Source organism: Carya illinoinensis, chromosome 6, assembly GCF_018687715.1.
Source record: "Carya illinoinensis cultivar Pawnee chromosome 6, C.illinoinensisPawnee_v1, whole genome shotgun sequence".
NCBI classification, from domain to species: Eukaryota; Viridiplantae; Streptophyta; class Magnoliopsida; order Fagales; family Juglandaceae; genus Carya; species Carya illinoinensis.
The window spans coordinates 5,602,273-5,612,580 of NC_056757.1; positions in this window are offsets into that span (position 1 = coordinate 5,602,273).

A 10,308-nucleotide genomic window follows, 5' to 3' on the forward strand; every position below is an offset into this window, starting at 1 on the left:
AAAAATTTTATTTCTCTACATGTCAATTATTGACATGCTGAAAATTATAAAATTTGAATTTCAAGTTAAAACTGATAAAATTAAGTCTTGCTGTTTTTTGTAAGTAAATTGTAAGTATATGTAGCACTACTAATATTTAATTCCATCAATATTAAGCATGCTTGATTAGAAGAAAAAAAAAACCTAAAATCGATTAATAATATGTGTTCATATGGTTAGGGCTGTAAATAAACATGCTACTCGTTAGGCAGCTCGAATTCGACTAGATTAAACTCAAATTTGACTCAAATCAAATATTAAATGCGTTATTCACAAATTTATAATTAGGTTCGATTATTAAACGATACAAACTCATATAAAGCTTAACCGAGTCGATTAATGTTTATGAACAAACTTGTATGAAACTCGACTTGGCTCGTCAACTTGACTTGTATTATCAATTATATATATAATACATATAGACTTATAGTCCCCTACATATACTATATATAAAAATTTCTAATATTAATATATCCTATAGAACTAGAAGTTATGATAAATACATATATAATTATATTACGAATATTATTAATATATGATGAATATAATATTAGCTATAACTTATCTTATTGTTGTCAAATATTCAAATGTCATATAAAAATTCTTACTTACAAGCTATAGGCTATAGACTATAGTCACAACTTATAACTTATCACCTATGATTTTATCATTCTATGAAGTACCATTAAAAACTTTACAGTATTAGTATTTATAATAAAAAAAACTTTACATTATTACTAGTTATTGAACTTATTACTTTATATAAAATTAATCATTAGTAATATTGTATTCATAAGACCATATAAAGTAATATAAATATTAAGTGTTAATATCTATGATTCATAATTAATAAGCTCATACTAGTAGACTACTAGACTAGTGTCTATTGTGTAGTGACAAGTAGTTATAGTCTAGCATTAATTCTTATATATGCTATAAGCATAAATAATAATAGTATTATTATAGAATTAGTTAACATATTTAAGTATCAATGTACTAATTTTGTAGTTAACATATAGAATTAGTATAATAGTATTATAGTTTATAATATAACTATAATATTATATTATGAGTCTTAAATTATAATGTTTGATAAAATATAATGTTAGACAATGTTATATATGTATACAGCATAAATATATAGTTTTACACTATATAATACATATAATTTTATAGTATTAGCATATAACATGTACTACATATTAATCTAGTTTTATAGTATATAACATGTATTATAGTATTTAGTTTTGTAGGTTGATATAAGTTACTTAGTATAGTGAGTCTGATCCCGTGTGGAGCTATTGAAGCCGTTGGATCTTTATATCCATATTTTGAGTCGTTGATTCCATACTGTAAAGCTAGGGTTACATTATGCTCATCTCATTTCTCCTTCAACTGTTTCACACTTCCTCACTTATTCTTTAAGGGCCATCGAGAAACCCTAGCCTCTTAGGATTATCTTTTGGCTCTTACATGATTTGCATGGTATTGATTCTTGATTCTTGAAGCCTTGTAGCCATCAGGATTCAAGAACCCAAGGGGGCGAGAGTGATACCGGCTGTGACTATAAGAAACCCTAGTAGATGCAGCATGTGACCCTAATTTTTGGGAGTCGTGACTGCAATCTCAATCTTAGATATGGCTGTCATGCCTCAAGAAATGGGTCATTAAATGCTAGCATTTATGACTCGATCCCAATTAACTAAATATTTGATTCCATGGTTCATAATTCTTTAGTTCGTCAAATTGTCCGTCTATCAGTGAATTAGCCAGGTTCTTTTCTTATTTCTAAGCATTTGGAAGATTTGGAATCACTTATCTAGTTATCTGAGTATTTTCAATGATTATGATTCTCTCCTAACTCTTTCTAAATTGTAGTATTATATATCTAAATCTAATCGTTAAAGATTTGTTACTCTGTACACCGAACTCCAAAGTGGTCATTAGTGTGAGATAGTGCTGCCATACATCAACAATCATGATATATATGCATGCTTCTATAACTGTCTATTATTTTGATTGATAAGTTTATGAGTTTTTTTACTGTTAGAATTTATAAGTCCATAGTAGAATATGGCCTTTTGACTTTTTTCTTATATTGATCTCGCTATTGTTTGCAAAATTCACTATATTATTTATTTCAATCTTTATATTATTCATATTGAAAATTTTGTAAAAAAAGCTTCTAAAGAAAGAACCTACAAATATATGCTTGAAGCAAAATTTCTAGTCCACAACACTCTGAGTATAAGTTATTCCTCCTCCTTGATTCTATATTTATATTTATTTATTATAAATGTTAAAATTTTCATTTGCTTCTCTAAGTTTTCTTAGGTTGTTTGTGTATATTGTTGACTGGAGTGTGGAGATTTATAGTTGATTAATACAAACTATTTGGTGGAAATTTCATGTTCTTGCTTCAAGTTTCTGGAGGAGTTGTGTAGCATGTTTTTGTTTATAATGTCTACACATAGAGCTATAGGTACTCTATTTCTTGTTGTGTAGCTTGAATGATGCTTTCTTTAGCATGTTTTGGTAATTAATCTGATCCTATTTGGTTTTTACTTTATGTTCTTGTTTCAAGTATGAATTGATGCTTTTTTTAATATGTTTTAGTTGATTAGTTTGACCCTATCTAGCTTTTGCTTAAGTTCTTACTTCAAGTATGGAATGATATTTTCTTTAAGATGTTTTGATTGATTATAAATTATAATCTTCTATGTTTATAAATTATAATATTGAATTCTGGAGGTGCCTTGCTTTTGAAGGCACAACAAGAGGCTATATACTGAAACTATTCAAGTCAACTCTATTTGACTTTAACATTTTTTACTTAATTAGTATCAATTGTATCAGCCTTGCTTCTAGAGGCACATCAAGCCATTAAGACAAGTTTGTATGCTAAAACTATTCAAGTTAAATCTATTTGGCTTTAACATGTTTTACTTGATTGGTATCAATTGTATTAGCCTTACTTTTGGAGGCACTTCGAGCCATCAAGCAAAGCTATCTTGACAATTCTTTGGTCCAATTTGTTTAACTTTAATTTATAATTTAGTTTATTAATATAATTTGTCAAGTTCTGTGTTTACAAATTATTTATTTTAGCAAATAGATGATCGTATGAATGAATTTGATTTGGTGGAAGAGTATGGAAATGAAAACTTCATTAGGATTAGCTTAATAGAGCCCATATATGATGATGATGGAGATAATGCAAATATTGAGGCCCCTAATACAGTCACTAATGAAGGTCCAGCAGAAGTGCAAATGGTAGCTTATAAAAGAAAGAAGAGAAAGATGACTTTTGTTGTATTGAAGGATTTTGTTGGAATTGAATGAAATGGTGCTAAACAACTTCAATGCAAATGGTGTAAAACTTTGTTCAAATCATCTCACTTGAGTTCTACAACTACACTACGTAGGCACTTGCTAACTCGTTTGAGAAAAAGTAAAAAGTTTTAATTGTGTCTAAGGAGCCAAGCGGTGGTTTCACTATATCAAACTTTACCAATGATCATAATAGAATTCAAGAGCTTGTCTCAAACTTGCCTCTCATATGATACTTTACCATGAATATCCATTATCTTTTGTGGAGCATGTGATTTTAATAAGTTTATGAGTGTAAACACTTCATTTTGAAAGAAAACGTCTTGGATTGTTGCAAAAAAGGAATGCATGCAAACTTATGAGACTGAAAAGACAAAGTTAAAAGCTTTACTTACACTTGTTAACAAAGTTCATATCACAACTGACATGTAAACTTCTTGTTAAAAACTTTCATATATGATAATGATATATCATTTTATAGATACTAATTAGCATCTTTAGAGGCGTATGTTAAACTTTTGTAATATGACATCTCCACATATTGACCTTCTTATTGCCAACACTTTACAAAAATGTCTTCATAATTGAGGAATTAAGAATAAAATTAGTTCAACTATTATTGAAAATGCAAATTTTAACAATGTTTCTATTAGGATCTTAAAAGATAATTTTAGATTTAAGAAAACATTATTTGTAGGAGAAAAATTATTTCATGTACACTGTTGTGCACATAAAACTAATTTGCTTGAGTAGTATGGATTTGGAGAGATTAGAGAAATAATTGATTGTGCGAGAGATAGTATAAAATATCTAGTAGCATCAGAGAGTAGGCTAAAACAATTTAGTGAGATTGAAAAATAGTTACAACTGCCCTTAAAGAAACTTATTTTAGATGTGCTTATAAGATGGAACAACATATATTTAATATTGGATGCTAAAGTTCAATTAAAAGAAGTGTTTCCCAGATATGGTGATAAAGATGACAGTTTTGAATAGGTTCCAAGTGTTGAAGATTGAGTCAAGTTGAAAATATTTGTCAACTACTTGATATTTTTAATGAAGTAATCAATATTGTATTCGGAAGTGATTACCCAGCAACAAACATACATCTTTTTTAAGTATGGAGAATGAAAGACTTCTTGGGTAAAAAGTCTGAAGATGAGAATAAGTATATGAAATCAAAAGTAATAAAAATGAGAATTAAGTTTGAAAAATATTGGAGGGATCGAATGATCTATTGATGGAAACTATTGTAGTGTTAGACCCTAGATTCAAGATGGTGTTGATTGAGTTTTGTTTTCCTTTAATTTATAAAGAGCTGGAAGCTTCCAAGAATGTTGAGCACGTCTCTCAAGTGTTACATGAGTTGTATAATGAACATGTTAAAGAATACAATTCGACTATTGAGGCACAAAGAGAGCAAGACAATGCTCGAACAGACTTATCTAGTGGTTCCTCCAATGCTGGGAGAAGCATCCAGAGTGACCAATTATTGTTTAAATATTTTGTTAGAAGTGTTGATGCAATGCACCCAATCAAATCAGAACTATTGGATAATTATTTAGAGAAGAGTGTATATATATATATATATCTGTGAAGTGTGTTTAGATGCAAGTTTTGATACCCTAGAATGGTGGAAAACAAATAGTCTCAAGTTTTCAACTTTGTCCAAAGTAGCATAGGTGGTAGGTTATTGATCCTTATTATCAACTAAAAGTGTATAGATATTGTTGTGTGGGTCTAATTGAGTTAGAGCATTATATGGGTTTAAAATATCATTAATTGTGATAGTAAGTGTTACATTTATTTTAATTTTAAGTTATTATTTTATTATCTCATAGGACAATTATTTACAGAAATATTAACTATTGTTTTTTTCTTCAATAGAATGATGTTTCTTCAGAAACTCATATTCCCTTGCCATAGTCATAGGGACTTAGATTCAAGTGTAATTAATATTTCGATTGTTTGTATTATATAATCTAATTGACTATTTGTATTTACTTTTGTATGTTTGGATAGTTTGGTGGATTAAGATGATTTTGTTAGATGATGTAATAGTTAATTGATTTATAACTCCTTACCATTCAGTCGATTAAATTTTATGAATTACAAATTAAATTTTACATGACTATCAAACATCTCTTTACAGTGTTACTAAGTTAAAAGTATTTGAGTAATTGTGCAAGGAATTAAAAATTGGATTAATGCTTCTTAGTATATCAATGTATGCAGGTTGGTGTCATGGTAATTTTGATGAAGTTTTGGAACTTGTTGTCATGTTGATTTTGGGTAAGTTTGGTAACTTCTTGTCACAATAATTTTGTTCAACTTTGATAATTTGGTGTCATGGTGATTTTGGGCAAGTTTAGTAACTTGCTGTTCTAATATATATTTATTTTTAAGTTTGGTAACTTGTTATCATAGTTATTTTGTTCAAGTTTAATATTTGCAAATTTGGTTATCATGATTAAAAATACTTGATGTCATGCTGAAATTTGTATACGTATGATCTAGTTCTAGCTTCTATTGTATACTTGATGTTATGCGGAAGTTTGTATACAATTAAAACATTTTTTGATTCATTTGTTCCATGAGGATGTCATTTAATGTATCATAGCCATAATATATTGAGGTTCCGAAGGCTTGATTATGTAACTTTATATTTTATTGTTAATTCATTATATTTTAATGTATGTATTTATTTTATTTTGTTATAATGTACCATAGCCAAGCTGTTCGAGTTTGCCTCGCTAATAGATAAAACTTTGAGCCGAGCTCAAGTTTACATTACAAGTAAACAAGTTGAGCGAGCTCGAACAAAATTTTGAACTCTGCTTATAATTGAGCTAAGCCCAAGCTCACTAATATTGTGAACGAGCAGAGCACATGCTCGTTCGAGTTCAACTCGAATATAACCCTACATATGATAGGATGATGGTATAAGCTGCCAATTTGAAAGATTACAATATAATTTCTCCATAATTAAAAGATCAAAAATCATATTCTATCAATACAAAGAAATAAAACTTAAAAAAGGTTAGCAAGGTGGATTAATTGTAGTGTGCGTATATAGGTGAATGGATCACATATAAGCCATCGCCAAAATAATTATATATCGATTATCGTTGAGTAGGCCAATAAAATTGATTAATTTAATATATATATACACACACGATATTCACTTTATAAATACACGTGTATGTATGTATGTATATATATATTAGAATATTATCATACTTATGATATAATTATGACATATGTATAATAGTAAGATTTATTCTTTATTATATTTAGTTTATTGTGTAAGTCAATTAGTATTGTTGACTTATTTTAGTTCTATTCTTTTTCTGGCCTCATTTATCTATAAATAGGGTAGATGTTATGAGTTCAATAGTAAAGATGTACTCCTCAAATTCTCTCTCCCTCCTCTTTTTTCCATCTCATTTTCTATTTTATTTTATATTTTCTAACATGGTATCTGACACAACTTCAATCAAGAAAATAAAGAAGATTGTAGAAGAGAAAATGAATGATTATGTTATTATTCTACTTGCTGAATTACATTAAGTTGCTCTTTTATTTATACAACTGAGGTTTAACTAACTGACAATAAACAGACTAAAACTTAACTAAACAAAAGTAAGCTAAAGTATTTAGTAAGGACTATAAGGTAAAATTAACTATTATTTACAATAGTCCCCCTCAAGATGGATGATATATATTGTGAACATTCATCTTGCATAACAAAGAATGAAAAACATTGGAACCAAGGGGCTTGGTTAACAAATCTGCAAGTTGATGAGAAGATGAGACATGCAGTGTTTTGAGCAGACCAGCTTGTATTTTCTCTCTAACAAAGTGACAATCTAATTCAATGTGTTTTGTTCTCTCATGGTAAACTGGATTAGCTGCAATATAAAGTGCAGCTTGGTTGTCACAAAACAACAAGGAAGATAATGAGGTTGATGAAAATTAGTGAGCAAAGACCTTAACCAAGTTAATTCATAAACTGCATATGCCATGGATCTGTATTCAGCCTCTGCAGAGGATCTAGAGACAATGGTTTGCTTTTTGGATTTCCAAGAAATTAATAAATCGCCAAGGAAAATACAATAGCCAGAGATAGACCTTCTTATATCAGGACAACTTGCCCAATCCAAATAAGCAAATGCTTTCAAATGAACTCTAGATGAAGCTGGAAAAAAAATGCCTTGACCTGATGCCATCTTGACATACCTAACAATTTTGAGAGCTGCTTGCATATGAGGAACACGATGTGAGTCTAGAAACTGACTCAAGTAATAGATTGAGTAGGTAATGTCTGGCTTGGTATGAGTAAGATACAATAACCTGCCCATAAGCCTTCTATAAGCCGTTGTGTCTTCAAGCAATTTTCCATCAAATTTAGAAATTCTACAATCCATAGGAAAATTCACTGGCTTAGAAGCCAATAAACCAACATCAGCTATCAACTCTAGTGCATATTTTCTTTGGCATATAGAAATGCCCTTTTTGGATTGAGCTATTTCCATTCCTAGGAAATATTTAACAGGACCTAAATCTTTTAGCTTAAAGAAAGTACTCAAAAACTGCTTGATGTGCTGAACAACAAAGAGATCACTACTGACCAGGAGAATGTCATCCACAGACAAAATAATCAACTGTTTTCTTTGTAAACAAGGAGTAGTCATATTTAGATTGGACAAAACCCAATTTAACCAAGGTAGCAGTGAACTTTGAATTCCACTACCAATATGCCGGTTTTAATCCATATAAGGATTTCTGCAACTTACAAACTCGAGTGTCGCCCTTTCTAGGATACTCAAGTGGAGGTCTCAAGTAAAATGTTTCATCTAAATCTCCATAAAGAAATGCATTATTCACATCCAAATGCACTAGGTGCCCACTATGAATTGCTGCAGAATAACAAACGCCTCATTGTCACCATTATTGCAACTAGGAAAAAAGTTTCTAAGTAGTCAAGCCCTTCCCTTTGAATATAACCTTTGGCAACTAATCTTGTCTTAAATCTCTCAATTGAGACATCAACATTATACTTAGTTTTATAAACCCACTTACAACCGATAGGATTTTTATCTAGGGGTGGTTTAGTGAGAGTCCAGGTATCATTTGATTCTAAGGCAGCTAATTCAATGAACATAGCATCTCTCAAATGAGAATGTTAAACAGTTTGATGATAGAAATTAGGTTAATTTTTAGGTGAAACAGAGATGCTAAAAGTTTTATGAGAATGAGACAAATGTTCATATGATAAAAATTCAAAAATGTTGTATCTGTTACCTGAAGTTTTATTAGAAAAACCAAGAGATGATGTGGTAGAGGTAGAACATGCTGAATAGGCTAAATTGCAATAATAATTTTGCAAATAGTCAGGAGCTTTGTGTTGTCTAGTAGACCTTCTAAGAGGAGGAAAATAATTTAAATATTGTAATGGAGAAATTTGGTCTGAAGGAGGTGAGAAATTTGATGTAGTAGAATCTGAGACAGGATTAGAATTATTGGAAAAGTCAGGTGGAGTAGAATCTGAGACAGGATTGGAATTATTAGACAAGTCAGGTGTAGTAAAATCTGAGATAGGATTGGAATTATTAGACAAGTCATCTGAAAAATTTGATGATTGTGATATATGGTTTGAAATGGAATTAGGTAGCACCAACTCAGATGGCATGCAAGATTGCTGAGAATATAAATCTCTAGAAGAATCTATAATCTGAAAAGGAAATATATGCTCATGAAAAATTACATCTCGAGAAACAAAAAAATTGTGAGATGTCAAATCATACAACTTGTATCATTTTGTTCCAAAAGGATAACCAACAAATGCACACTTCCTAGCTCTAGGAGAAAATTTTGATATGTTATTGCTTAATGTAGAAGCATAACATAGACAACCAAACATCTTAAAATGATTATAAGAAGGCGTATCACCATAAAGAATCCGTTGTGGTGATTTATTGTCAAGAATATGGGAGGGTATATGATTAATGATGTGAGTTGCTGTCAAAACACATTCTCTCCAAAAATTTAAAGTAACATTTTATTGAAATTTTAAAGCTCTTGCCACATTTAAAAGATGTTGATGTTTCCTCTCAACTATTGAATTTTGTTGAAGAGTCTCAACACAAGAGGTTTGGTGTATAATTCCTTTGGATTGAAAAAAATATCTCATTTGAAATTCTAAATCATTATATGTTCTTATGCATTTTATTTTTTGCTAAAACTGTGTATGAACCAAATTTTAAAATGCTATAAGAATATGTTTAACTTCAGACTTAGATTTCATTAAGTAAACCCAAGTTGATCGAGAATGATCATCATGCTCAGGAAAAACTTGAAACCATCATGAGTAGGTATTGAAAAAGGACCCCATATATCACAGTGAATTAAATGAAAAATTGAACTAGGCTTATAAGAGTGAACTAGAAATGATAATCACTTTTGGACAGATTGTATAATGATGTTCATGTACAGATTTATTGAATTTGAAATTTGGTATTGACTTGGAAAGGAACAACAACCTCGAAGATGAGGGATGACCTAGTCTATTGTGCCACAAGTGATAAGCAAAATTATGTATAGAATTTACACTAGATGGAAAAAAAAGAAGCAACTGTACTAATTGATGATTGTTGCAGAAAGTAAAGGCCAACTGTCTTTCTATCCTTCCCAATCATCTTCCATGAGGTAAGGCCCTGTATATAACACATCTCAGGCAAAAAAATGAAACAACAATTCTAGTCAGATGTAAGTTTAGTTACTAAAAGAATGTTATATGCAAAAGTAGGAACACATAAAACATCTTTCAAAACTAAACCTTCTGAAAAATTGACAATACCAAGGTGTGTTACTGTAACATTTTCTCCATTTAGTAATTTGACAAATGTATTGAGAACTCGAGTGATTGCAGTGAAAAGA